We start from the raw sequence: 14,565 nt of genomic DNA, 5'->3' as shown, positions 1-14,565 counted from the left end.
AAGTATTCACACTGTGTGAATACTGTCCACAGGATCATGTGAGTCACAGCCTGATGAAGGCAGCCAATATCATGAAGGACCCCAATCACCCTGCTCACAACCTCTTCTCACTTTGGGCAGAAAGTACAGATGCCTGAAGATGAGCAGCTCTAAGTTCGAGAACAGCCTTTTTCAAGCCACAATCAGGCTCTCGAACCTTCCTGTGCTACCTTAAACAGAGCGCCTCTCCAGGGCCAAAGATCTGCCTGCTCTATTCACTTGTTTTACTCTAACTGCAACTATGAAATGTATCTATCCATTTAGAGATAATTTGCATGTGGTAATTTAATTTTTATTTCTTATTTGTTGTACATTTAATGTTCTTGTGTAGTGGCAGAAGCAGGAATTGCACTGGCCTATGGCAACATAATCACAATATACACTGAACGCACTCGCAGATACAGGGAAGTAACATGTTCCCTGCTTAATTGTCGATATCTGCCAGTTTGAAAGTTGGAGTCCAAACACGCAAGCCACCCCTCAGTTGATCTGATTTGCCGCTTAGATCTTTGTAACGGCCAAGGACGAAGAGAGCGTGTGGCCTTTGGTGGGTTCCATGAAACATTTGCTGCCCCCAATTGCTTTCAGCACCAGGCATATCCGCCAGCTGCATTTCCAAACTGACTGGAGTTACTCCGGATGAGGCAGGGGAATTGCATCAGGTAGCCATAGGAAAAGGCTGGGATAGAGCCAGAAAAGAAGGGAGAAGAACCTCTGGGCAGTTTGTACAGGGGCTTCTGCATTGGCATTGCTAAAATCAGCATTTACTGCCTCACAACCCTCTCCCCCCAAGAAAGTGATGTGGGACGTGCGGCTGCAGAGGCTGACGGAGCGCTGGAGTCAAATCTACGGACACTCAGTGACTCTTAAGGGACTCTCTTTCTCCTATTGTAAGGTGCTGGGCAATGTTCATGGCATCTCTCTGCCTTATGTGAACAAAGTATATTATATTTTTAATGTATTTTTACCTCACAATAAAAGGAAACTTTGAACTTTGAAGCTTTGGAGGGCAAGCGGTTGCAGAGTTGTGACGAAGCAGGAACCATTGTTACCACCTCAGTCTGGCGGGCGGCTTCAAGAAGACTCAGGAAGTGGCGGTGTCCACACATGACCACTGTGCTGGCCTTGGAGGTGGGTAGCGGTCACCGCTGTGGGTGGAACTGTTGACTTGTTGCCACGGCAGCAGTTGGGGCTCATCCTATAGGTGACAAACACCGCAGCCACAGTACACTGATAGTGGAAAAAGGGACTAAACACAGAAACCAGTGGAAACACTCAGCAGGTCAGGCAACATCCGTGGGGAGAGGGGCTGGTTTAATGCATCACTTTTCCAAATCCTTCATCAGAAGTTCAACCTGAAACAGAAATATTAATGATTGATTTCTGTGGTTGTTGATTGACCCATTGAGTTCCCGTTACATTTTGTGTGTTGCACGGATTAATATCATCTTGCTCCACTAGCTAGTTCTTGTGTTGTGATAAAGACCTAGTTACATCCTGGTGAAGCTAACGTTCAATGCCAACAGATCCCACCTGGTGCAGGTTCTCAGAAGTGAACAGTGTAGACATGTTAGATATTAGCCACCCATTGACCCCTAACTCAGCGTTCACCCTGTTCTCCCCACATTCCCATCACCCCATCCCCCACACCAGTTTTGACACCCACCTACACACTGGGACAATTTGCCATGACCAATTAACCCACCAATCTGCCCTGAGGGAGAAAAGTGGGCCAGATTCAGGAGCCGATCTTGGGCAGCTGAGCGATCAGCCCCAGGGACAGAGAGAATGCAGGCATCCTGAATCGGCAGAGTCATGGAGAGAGGCTGATGGAGGGGAGAGTGGGCAGGGGGGAGGAAGAGGTGGGGATGGGGAGATGTGGGAAGGTGGAGATGTGGTCGGGGAGGAGGGCAGGGGTTGAGGTGAGAAGAGGGGGGCAATGTGAGGTGGGAGGAGGAGAGACAGGGGAAGGGGAGGGGAGGGTAGGAGAGAGATGGAGAGGGGAAAGTTGACAAGGGGAGAGGTGGACTGGTGGAGAGGTGGACAGGGGAGAGGGGGAGAGAGGTGGGGGGGGGAACAATGGGCAGTGGAAGATCCAGGAGAGCGGCGATTGGAGACACGGCACTACTCTGCTGGGTCCCAATCCTGACGGCTCCATACAGGCTTTAAACACCCTATTAAAGTAATTGTTGGTGTTTTTTTTAACATTCTACAACCTTGGGGTCTGTGCCCAAGATGGCTGCGTCTATGTTGGACCATGGACTACAAGGGGTTGCAGACTCTAGGAAAGTATTGGATTGACGCAGGACACAGAAATAGGGAAAACATCTCCTGTGAAGGAGAAGCAGAGGAGAAAACAGTGCAGGATGGTGACCGTGGCAGCGGACAAGCAAGGAGCTCAGCTGCTGAAGGACCCACACAGGCTGCGGGCTGGTGGTGAATGGCTTGTAGGAACCAGGTATTGGAAGCAGGACAAGAAGGGCTCCCCAAAGGCCTCAAGTACTGAAGGCTTCCTGATCGTTTCAGTGGTTTTGGGCTGCAGGAGCACTGGAGGCAAATCCACAGATGCTCAATGTCTCTGAAGGGACTCTCTTCTGCTTCTCCTTCTCTTATTGTTGTTGATGGCCACCCTTTGTTTGCCTTACGGCAGACAGAAGTGGAAGTATATAGTGTATACATTTTCAATGTATTATGTGACAATAAAAGGAACCTTGAAGCTTGAATTGCAACACCAACCTGATGCAGCCACAGATCACTGGAAAGTGAGGGATGGAGTGGGTATCTGGGGAATGGAGGCCCGGCGTGTCCTGAGCATGGAGCTGTGGCTTCCCCAGCACTGAGGCCAAGATGCGTCACTCGCACACAGAATGGGAGTGACAGCCAAGGGAACTAGCGGGGTTGCGAAGGTGAGGCGCGAGCAATGTTGACGTGGACACCAATGAGCTTTGTGACACCACAGGAGGATCGGGTCCCTCTGGGAGACAACTATCAGCGTGAGAAGCGGTTGCAGAGAGCTGTCACCATTGTGACTTCGTTCGCGATAGCTGGCGAGGTTCACGGCGAGAGGTTGTCTGGAGAATTTACACAGGTGATCAAAACCTTCCCCACTGTGTGTTGCAAATTCAAATCTCACAGCTCAGAATGGCAGCTTTGTTGTATATAATCTACAAACCGTATCTGGTTTCAGGATCAAATAGACACACGGAAATCCATAAGCAGCTATTGTGGCTTTATGAATACAGTTTGTAAAGGGGCTGAGAAAACGTAACCAGAGGTTCCATATCCAGCTCGTTTATTTTTACAGACACCTGATTAGATTTCTCTTGGCAGTCAGTGACTGATACTTGCTTTTCTCAGCCTACCTTTGGCCAGCAGTTCATGCTTCAGGAGAATTCACCACAGAGCTGCATTTGCTCTTAGCATTGGGTGGCACAGGCTCGTGACATTTTGCATTACCTCAAAATTAAAATTAAATAACCGTAACTTAACCATGGACAGGCCCACTTGTGTGGCAATGGGGTGGTCTCTCTCCTAAAGTAAAGCTCAAAAATCTGCAGATACCGTAGTCGAAGTAAAAACACGATGCTGGAGAAACTCAGCAGGTCAAACAGTGTCCTTTATAGAGCAAATATAGTGATACATAGCAAACGTTTTGGGGTTGAGCCCAATCATACTCCCCAGGTGCAATGTGGGTTCGAGATTCTGGTGTTGGAACCACTGAAGCCTGAAGGTTTTCGCAGACAGTGCATTTCAAAATGGAGAGGGGGTGAGTGACTCAATAATCACATGTATTTCAGGTGGAGCTAGGTACACTGTTTGAAATACCAGGGGAGTGAGGACTGGGAGGAACACTCTAAGAGGAGTTGAATTGACTATTGGTCATCTATGATCATACTGAGTGCCACAGCATGCTTGAGTGGCTGATGGACCTCTTCCCTCTCCCACATGCTGTGCTCTTCACCAGCAGACAACTGACATTTCTAAAATAAGCTTGGAATAGGATCGGCGGCAGTGGGTTTCAACTGCACAGTTCTATTTTGACATTAATGATAAAAATTGCTTTGGGGACAATTGAAGAAATTGAAATGGCTTGCACCAAGAGTTTGCACCCGTTCCTGTGCACAGAGCATGGGCGATTGGTAAGGCGGTCACTCAATCTGTCTTTTGTATTTCTGATATGGAGCATGTCTGATCGCGTGCACCGAATACAGCAGATTAGATCAGACGAGGGGCCAGTACTTCTTTGCATCACACGAAATGTCTCCTGAGGGTCTACGCAGAGAGAAGTATTGCACAACTTGTGTTCCAGTGGGACATGCCGAAGGGGATGGTTAAGTGCGTCGGAAAGGAAAACCAAAGCAGGAAATTCGTGAGGAGATAAGGTGGTAAACGAAGGAAAGGAGACGACTGTTTTTCTGGGCTAAAATACATGTCGTTGCCTGTTCAATGACCTGATCTGAATGGAGGACATGGATGGATTGAATGAGTTTGTTGAGGGATCAAAGGGAAAGGTGAAGTTAGTTTCGGAACAAAGTTCTATCTTCATTGCAGTGTAGGTATGGTGGCTTCAATAATTTGAGTTAGACATTTCATCCTGATCGCTGCCTCCTGCCTGCATCTACGCTGAGTCATTGCATAGATTGACACGTTGGCACAGGAGTTGATGCGAATGGCCCACCTCATGCACCACAGATGAGGGACTCCTGAAGTCCATGCCTGAGAAATTGATTGTGACTCAAGTGCAGATGTAATACAGGGGATTATACAGAAGCAGGATGGGGAGAGAGGATGGTGACTGGCAGGGGGGTGGGGGAAATGCCACTAATAACATTAGTGAAACTATCACTATATTTCTGTGGAGGTGGGAGCTCAGGAATTCATATATTTCTTTCATCTTGGTTTAGGGTTTGATGTTATAAGAAGCCCTATTCATATATATATATATATATATATATATATATTTACACCCAATTTATGTACCTCCTTATTTCATGTGCTCATGCACTGAGCAGGTACACAAATTGGGTGTGACATATACAGAGAGAGGATGAAGGAAATGGCAGGTATTTTGTCAGCTCCTGCACCTAAAACATTAGCACTGCACCCCTAGAGCAGGGGGAGGAGCACAGTCCCAGAGGCAGGAGGATAAGGGAGGGACATCACAGCCACAAGCAGGGGAGGAGGGATAGCTCTGTGAATGGAGGAAAGAAGGTCACCTGTAAATTGGAGAGCAATACTTAATATTCCATCTGGGCACTCTCCAACCGGTTGCCATGAATTCACTTCTCCAATTTCTGCAAGCCTGCCCTCCATTCCCATTCTCTTTCCCTTTGTCATCTTTCCTTCAGCTCTCCACCCCCTTCTCTCTCAATTCACAGAGTCACCACAGTACCCAACAATGTGCTCCATGCAGATCTCGGCCTGGTGGTATACCCAGCAATGTGCTCCGTGCAGATCTCAGCCTGGAGGTGTACCCAGCAATGTGCTCCGTGCTGATCTTGGCCTGGTGGTGTACCCAGCAATGGTACTGCTCCGTGCAGATCTCGGCCTGGTGGTGAACCCAGCAATGTGCTCTGTGCTGATCTCGGCCTGGTGGTGTACCCAGCAATGTGCTCCGTGCTGATCTCGGCCTGGTGGTTACCCAGCAATATGCTCCATGCTGATCTTGGCCTGGTGGTTACCCAGCAATGTGTTCCGTACTGATCTCGGCCTGGTGGTTAACCAGCAATGTGCTCCATGCTGATCTCGGCCTGGTGGTGTACCCAGCAATGTATACTGTGCAGTCTGAACTCGGTGGAGATAAAACCTTTCGTCTCAGTTAACAAACCCCTGGTTAGAGCCTTCTGCTGAGATGGACCATCTCATTTATGGATTGTCAAATCAAGTTTATTGTTATCTGATTGTATAAATACAACCCGACGAAATAGCGTTCTCCGGTCCTCGGTGCAAAAACATGCAGACACATAACCAGACATAACACAAATACAGAAAAGCAATACATATGAATGGCCACATTGCAGACAGTCCTTTTGTGGTGAAAGAGCAGTCCCTGATTAGTGTAACAAGGGGAGGTTTAAGAGCCTGATAGCTGTTGGAAAGAGACACCTGTCTGCTTTTTGCTCATACCTTGAAGGGCTCAGGCCAGAAATATTGGTTCTATATCTTTATCTCCTATGGACGCTGTATTTCAGCTAAATATGAGAGTCTCGGATGATCAGTGTGAGCAGTTCCTTTGGTTGTTCACAATTCTCACTGAAGAAGCTGTTCCTCAGCCTGGTGGTGCTGGCTCTGATCCTCCTGTATCCCTTCCCCGGCGGGAGCAGCTGAACAATGCTGCGTGCAGGGTGAAAGTGGTCCTCAATGATTTTCGGCGCCCTCTTCAGACAGCGATCCCAGTAGATCACACCGATGGGTGTGAGGGGAGGGAGTAGTTTGGGTTTTTCTCTCTTGGAGTGGAGGGGACCAAAGTGGAAACTTGCTAGGCATGAACAGAGTTATGGGGGCCACAGATCATTTGGATGGTGAGAACAATTCCCCAAAACACTGATGCCCAGAAGCAGAAGAGTGAGGAATTGAGAAAGTTAGAGGAGAAGTGAGGAATGATTTCTTCATCAGAGAGTTGCTGGAGCCTGTCCCACCCTGCTGAGGAGGGTGGTGGAGGGAGAGGCTCTCACAACATCTGGTGGGGGTGATTGTGAATCAAGGGTTGGTAAATGGGATAGAGATGGATGTGAGCTTAATGGTCAGCATGGCCAGAGCCGAAAGGCCTCTCACTCTGCGATAAATAATAACAAGTTTATTGGCATTTACATTGCACAATGTTCAGATGCACCAAAATTCTTACTTACTGCAGCTGATCATGTACTTTGTAAAACAGAGATAATAAATATTTACAGTTATCCTAATGCTAGAAAAAACTTGACAGCCACATTGCAGACAGTCCTTTTGTGGTGACAGAGCAGTCCCTGATTAGTGTAATAAGGGGAGGTTCAAGAGCCTGATAGCCGTTGGAAAAAGACACCTGTCTGCTTTTTGCTCATACCTTGAAGGGCTCAGGCCCGAAATATTGGTTCTATATCTTTATCTCCTATGGATGCTTTGAGACCTGCTGAGTTCCTCCAGCAATCTTGTGTTTTTATGACAATCACAGCATCTGCAGGCTTTCATATTTCACCATCAGAAAGAAACTGGTCTTGAACCAGAAGGACAAGAGGTCTTCTTGCCCCAATGTAGCAGTGAGAAAAGGTTGGTGTGATTCCAAAAAACTCCATCCTCTCCTCAGACCCTTCGTTTCTGCCCAATCTCACCATTGTCAAAGGTTCTGGTGCATGGCGTGGGTATCCCATTCTTGCTCCACGTTGACCGGTGTCGATGGAGATGATGACTCTGTCCTGTGTGCCCTGTGACCATTACTTTACCATTTCCCCTCCATGTGACCATCTGTCGACTCTGATCCTGGCCTAACCATGTGCTGGGATGCTCTTCCCACCTAGGCTCCATCTGTGCAGTACAGTAAAGGCATTACATTGTATTCCACTTCCAAAATTCAATGTCGTTGGTTGAACAATGTCTCAGGAAACTGGTTTGGTTTGTGCTGCAGGGTCAGTGCTAATCACAGAAGTCATTCTGAAGCAGGGACTTTGCTCTTCCTGGAACAGCTCATTAGCAACATGTTTATTTTTGGGATTTATGTTCACACGTGAAGACGTGCCAATGGGTCCAAGAGGGGAGTTCGTCTGAATGGTTTCCTTCTGAAGGTGGTAAGATCATCTCTGCCAAAAGGCAGTGAGATAATCCCCAGATCCTTACCATTAACGGTAGGTCTTACTCATGCCAGACTTCACAAATTGCAACATCACATTCTTCAGTGATCAATCAGCCTTTTGGTGGAGAGATAGGGGGACATCATTCTCGCAGCTCTTCCTCGAGTGCATAGTCCTCTATCAGCAGCGTTTGAACTTTTGGCCGATGGAGTTATTTTCTACCATGGAGGGGGGGGGGTACCTGTATCCACGATCACTACCAGGGGGTTAACGTAGGCTTGGAGACAGGAGAGAGGGCAGGTTCTGGTACCTGAGCTGCTGGAGGAACACATCTGGATATTTTGGATCTGGATTAAATGTGGGATTTGTTGACGGTCAGCAAAAGCTCAATAGCCTGAAGGGCCTCTATTGTAACTCTATGACCAAACTAACTGTACTACAACAAACCCAGTGTGGATAATTGGGGGCGGAAGACTGAATCCATCGATCTCACCAACCACAAGATCACACCTTCTGCCTGTGCTGGTGATGCCTCTCTCCCAGATGCACTGTTTTTAGGCAAAAAATGATGTTGCAGTGAAGAAGACCACCTCTCCTCCAAATGATCAGGTGCTGTGTCTTGCAGTGGCCAATGTGAAGCAAGACCTAGGCAAGGTCTACCTGCAAAAAGCTGCTGCACCGGATAACATTCCTGGCAGAGGGCTCAGGGGATGTGCAGCTCAGCTAGCAGATGCTCTCATCAACTTCTTTAACATCTCTCTGAGCAGCACCATAGTCCCAATGTGCCTCAAAGCTGCCACCATTGTCTCCGTGCCAAATAAGTCATCTGTATCCTGCCTCAATGACTACCGCCCTGTCACACTCACGGCCATTGTCATGAAGTGCTTCGAGAGGCTCCATGTGGCACACCAAGCTCCTGCTGCCCCTGCCACTGAACCCACTGCAGTTCAGATACAGACCCAACTGCTCCACAAACAATGCCATCGCCACCGCCCTCCATCTAGCCCTCACCCACCTGGAAAACAAGGACTCGTATGTTCGAATGCTGTTTATTGACTTCAGCTTGGCTTTCAACACAATCAGACCTCAGTATTTGATGGGGAAGTTGAACTTGCTGGGTCTAAACACCTCCCTCTGTAATTGGATTCTCGACTTCCTGTCGGGAGACCTCAGACAGTCCGGATCGATAACTACACCTCCAAGACCATCACACTGAGCAAGGGGGCACCCCAGGGGTGTGTGCTTAGTCCACTGCTGTTCACTCTGCTGACCACGACTGTGCAGCTAAACACAGCTTGAACCACATCATCAAGTTTGCTGACGACACGACTGTGGTGGGCCTGAGCAGTAAGAACGACGAGTCAGCGTACAGAGGTGAAGTGCAGTCACTAACGGACTGGTGCAGAGCCAACAACCTCTATGTGAACATTAAAAATACCAAAGAGATGGTTGTCGCCTTCAGGAGGGCCTGGGGGTCCACACTCCTCTGACCATAGACAGCTCCACCGTTGAGGTCGTCAAGAGTATTAAGTTCCTTGGAGTGCACTTGGCAGAGAATCTCACCTGGTCCCTTAGCACCAGCTCCATAGACAAGAAAGCCCAACAGCCCCTCTACTTCCTGCAAAGGCTGAGGAAAGTTCACCTCCTGCCCTCCATCCTCACTACATTCTACTGGGGATGTATCAAGAGCAACATGTGCAACTACATCACCACCTGGTTTGGAAGCTGTACCTCCTTGGACCGCAAGACCCTGCAGAGGATAGTGAAGTCGGTGGAAAAGATCAATGGGGGCTCTCTTCCTACCGTGAAGGACATTTAGAACACTCGATGCAGGCAAAAGGCAATAAACGTTGTGAAGGGATCCACACACCCCTGATGTAAACTGTTCTCCCTTCTGCCATCTGGTAGGAAGTACTGCAGCACTCGGGGCCCTTATGTCCAGATTGAGTAACAGTTTTTTCCCCCAAGCCATCAGGCTCCTGAATTCCCAGAACATATGTAAACATCTCAATATTTTAATATTTCAATATGTTTAATTCTAACTGATATATGCTCCATGGTCCTGGAGAAACACTATCTTGTTTTTAGTGTGCGAGCATGGTATGAACAATAAGTAAAGGTGACTTGACTTGGGGACTAGTCCTCCTACGTGGCCCACAATGAGGAATACTAGGTGGAACACCCAGCCAACTGTCACTGAAATTTGTCTTCAGCTTCCATGTGAAAATAGCACTAGGCCGGTCAGGGACCTATTGCCAGTGTCTGTCAAATCTCTCTCTCTCTCTCTCTCTCTCTCTCTCTCTCTCTCTCTCTCAATGGACTTCATTTCCAAGCAGACAAATGCAGTGCTGCATTACAAGAGAGATTGTTGGAAAATCACAGCAGGTCAGGCAGTGCCCACGTCGAGCGAAACGAGCATTGTTTAGGTTGACCAATGGCTGGCATCCAGATAAACAGCCTCTTTCAGAAATGGGCCTGGGTGACCAATTGGCCATCAGAAGCCCACTGATTCTGCTGATCCCAGAGGGTGACTTGAGGAGAACTTCTACCCTAGCATCTCCCCTCATCACCTGGTGATGGTTGGCCACACTGTGGCCCAGTGAACTCACACACCCAGCAGAGGCCATTCTCCTTGTGGATCTTCACAAACACAATTTTCTATTGAAACCTTTGAAGGGCAATATTCTTTGACCCTTGGGGTCTCAAAGGCAACCATGGGGGGGGGGGGGGTGGCATCGATGTTCTGAGCTTGTGCACCAGCCAGTTCTCAGGAGATGGCTGACAACGGGCAGATGCTCCAGCATCCACCTCCAGACTTGATGCCATCGCTGGGCAAAATCCTCAGCCTACTACCCCAATGATGTCAACCCCCCCCACCCCTCCCAATAGCAGAGTGGTCACATGCCTGCACCTTGCTGTGATGTTTTGGCAGGAATTAGTGGATGTTTCTATGAATCCGAATCTTCCCATATGTGATTTTGTGAACCTACATGTTTTTGTTTGTGTCACAGAGTCCAACAGCATGGAAGCAGGCCCAGCTTGTCTGTGCTGAACAACATACCCTTCAGCCTCAGTCCCACATGCACATTAGGACCAGACTCCTCCAAACCCTTCCCACCAATAGAGTTATCCAAGAGTCTTTTAAAGGAAGCTAACGTACCTGCCTCCTCCACTCTGTCGGGTGGCTTGTTCCATGTGTTCACCATCCTTGGAAAGAAGAATTGTCCCCCCATTTCCCTTCTAAAGCTCACCTCCCTCACCTTATAGTTATGCCCCCTTGCCTTAGATTTCCCCTACTCTGGGAAACACACTGTCACTATTCACCTTCTTTATGCCCCTCAGGATTTTATAGAACTCACTAAGATCCCCTCTTAACCTTTAATGCTCTACCAAAACAGGTCTAGATTTTCCATTCTCTCTCTCATGCAACTTCCCTAATCCTGGCAACAACTTTGCAAACTTCTTCAGTACCTTTCCCCACGTTATTATATCCTTCCAAGAGCTGGGTGACCAATACTGCACGCAATATGTGTAAGTATTTGATGTTTCTGGAATTTCCCTCCAGCATCCTTCGGCCCTTGTGTGCATATGACCAGTAAATTAATCCTTTGAACAATCCAATGGTTAAGAATGAATGTTCTCACACTATTTATTGTCCCAAAAGTAGACGGCCCTGTCTTGACCTCGGAATGGCCTTTCCATGCTAAACAGCGCTGAGTTACTTTGGTCAGAATTCGCCTTCAAAATCACGCAGAAACATGTCTGACATTTGGTACCACAGAGGAGTGGTTCAGGGTTAGTCACACAGGCCACATGGAGAGGGATAGATCAAGGAGAGTGGTTGTCACTGACATGGTGTAAGGTGGTTTGGTTTTCTCAGGTAAGTGTGTGAGATGGGCATTGAATCCATGAGGAGTGACCAAACACTTGCCCTGAAGTTGAGGAGGTCTGAAGGCAGCTGAGGATTTTCAAGAGATAATTCCAGAGGTTGAAGTCACTTTTGCCGGTGCTGGGATGGAAGAGGGATCAGACAAGGGGTGGGAGGCAGAGGAACCACCCTCTGGAGATAATGGGGGGGGGGGGGGAGCGGTTAGCCAGCGATGGAATTCTAAGAGGATGAGAATTTTCGAGGTAAGGAATGCATAAACTGGAATTACTGTGAGTTGGGGATGGAAGATAAAATGTGAGGTGAGATGTGGACAGAAGATGGATTCAAGCAGACAAGGGAGAGAAACCAAGCAGGAGAATGTTGCAGCAATTGGGCACCAAGGTGCTGTGGACTGAGGGAGAAGTGGCAGTGGATGAATGAGGGAGACTTTAACAGAGAATTTAAGGGTTTGCCAGCTTAGCCGAGACTTTATTAGATCGCTGAAGGTATGGATTACATTTCCTAATTAGGATGTGAGTGACATTAGCAAGTCCACAATTGTTATTATCCAGCTACTTTGACCTTCCTATTTAACCTTTCAACTCCATGTAACCAAATTCCATTCTATTTTTTTTGCAGCTCTACTTCAGGTCTTCTATTAACCAGAGTGCAGGAGGCGTACAGTGGGATCTGTTGAAGGTACAAAGTTGGTGCCAGGTGCCATATGGGGATCTGGTTGGGATTGCGAGCTGGAGACCAGAGGATGTAGCCAAGAAAATGCAAGGCTGAAGAGAGGGTGAGAAATGATGAGGGAAAGTGTGCTTGTGTCTCTAAGTGTGTGTGTGTGTGTGTGTGTGTGTGTGTGTGTGTGTGTGTGTGTGTGTGTGTGTGTGTGTGTGTGTGTGTGTGTGTGTGTGTGTGTATTAAGTTCCATACAAAAGACCCTGGCCTTACCATTACATCATGCTCTTAATGCCCAGCTGGTGAGTGAAAGATACTCTGCATTGAAAGAAGTGGCACATAGACAACTTGCAACACTTTGCATCAAGAGTCCAAACCTGAGGTTAAGCAAGGATATTAGATGCCTGTAGTTTGTCAACGCCACCACTGCTGGACCACATTCAGAGTAAATGAGCAGGGAATGAGAGATGAGGCATGTGATCACAAGGGGCAAGGATAACGTAAATGCTCACAGTCCTTTTCCCGGGATAGTTGATTCTAAAACAAGAGGGCATGGGATTCAGGTGAGAGTGGAACAATTTGAGAAGGACCTGGTCTGAATCTGGAGCAAGAGGAAACTAGAAGTGGGTACAATAACTTCTGGCTTCTGAGGAAGTAGGGGCTTCGGCATGTTCTCTTCGCCATTGCGCTGATGTGGCTGGATCAGGACAGGTTGCTGGAGATACTTAACAATTTGACCTCGTCTGCCAGCTTCACACGATTGTTGGAGATAGAGCAGAGAGCCCCACCCCTCTTCCAGAGGTCTCTGACCAGCTCCTTTGCTTTTGCCATTTGCGGAGGTGAGAGGGTGAGATTGGAACCCACGACCTTCAGTGTCAGTCATCGGAGTGATACTTAATGACCAAGTTGGCCTCCGGAAAGTGATCCCACCCCCCCCTGACTTGGTGGGTTTGTGGAAATCGGTGACAGCAGTGGCCTCAATGGAGAAAAGATAGCATCAATCAATGATTAGTCAAGTGCAGAGAGTAGAGGGAGAATAGGCTGAAGGAAACTCATGGTCACATTCTCTCTGATGCCCCGTGATCAATGAGCTCTCTGCGGCCTCCACATTTCCTGGGATGTTGCTGGCTGTCAGGTGGCTGGTGAATCTGAGTCATCTGCGCTATCACAGGCATGACGTCCTTCTCACCATTCCTGATTTCCAGTCTTTCGTTACTGGACTAAACACGGGGGAGGGCAGGGCAGTGAATCATTTGGGTAAAAGAAGTTTGTTCATGGAACTTTGTGCCCCAACATAGCAACTGTGCCCAGACCTGGATACCTGTTTATCAGAACTGTCAAGTCACTTACCTGGAGTCCTTGAGTCATATTACGCATATCCATTTCATTAACTTGGCTGCAATGAGAGGCACTTTCTGAAAATGTAATTGTCAGCAATCCTTATCTAGACCTACCATCAACCCAGGAATTTACAATGAGCAGTTTACACCAAGTATTAACTCTTTGTTTAACTCACCAAAGGTTTCCAGTGAGGAAATGGAAGATGAGAAGGAAATTCTACCTGAATTGACTTCTGGGAATCCGAGCTTGGCAGCCCATAAGGAGGTACGGAATAAAGAAGCCCGGTTAATGCCAAAAATAACCCAGTGCCTCAGCTTCTGATGCAGACAGCGTACTCGCTTGCTGTTGACCATAATTGAACCAACAGCTTGAATTCTCAGGATCTACTCATGGAAGCTGTCAGAAGGCCATAGAATCAGCACGCTCCTAGTGTTAACAATTTTACGCTGGCTAAGGGCACACAACAGCTGGGCACTGGGGAAGTGGAGCTCCCACACAGCGCAGCGCATCTGAAGAGTTATCAAGAACGTAGAGAGGCGTCCCATCACAGGAAACACATCTAATCTCTCATGACATACAGAAGCAACAGAGACCCAGCCTCCTTCGGGCACCCCTCCCACCACCCCCTCGCAGACGTCAGGAGCACAACGGCCAGGACAAAGCTTTACGTTTGATAAGCCAATGTATCCCCAATAACTCCATCTCTTAACCAGCAGTGAAGGGGTTAGTGACACCTCAACCTGAGAACTATGAACACAACATTCCTTAGAAGTAGAACAATATACTTATCAAAACCTTACTCTGTTTAAGTTCATGAGATAAATACTGAACTTTAGAATTTCAAATTTGAATTAGATTTCATAGTGTTTATTG

General features: G+C 47.8%; 1 long non-coding RNA gene across 1 annotated transcript; it reads right to left on the bottom strand.

Moving 5' to 3' along the window:
* Window positions 1-315: 315 nt before the first annotated feature.
* LOC138756511 (uncharacterized) lies at window positions 316-13,785 on the bottom strand. Its single transcript, XR_011353122.1, has 2 exons — window positions 13,702-13,785; window positions 316-1,394 (listed from the first exon to the last, which is right to left on the bottom strand). It is a non-coding gene; the product is annotated as an uncharacterized lncRNA (long non-coding RNA).
* Window positions 13,786-14,565: the final 780 nt, after the last annotated feature.

This window comes from Narcine bancroftii, chromosome 3 (genome assembly GCF_036971445.1).
Source record: "Narcine bancroftii isolate sNarBan1 chromosome 3, sNarBan1.hap1, whole genome shotgun sequence".
In the NCBI taxonomy this organism is placed as follows: domain Eukaryota; kingdom Metazoa; phylum Chordata; class Chondrichthyes; order Torpediniformes; family Narcinidae; genus Narcine; species Narcine bancroftii.
Note: the sequence above shows the minus strand (reverse complement) of the source record. Positions and strands in the feature narration are given on the sequence as shown.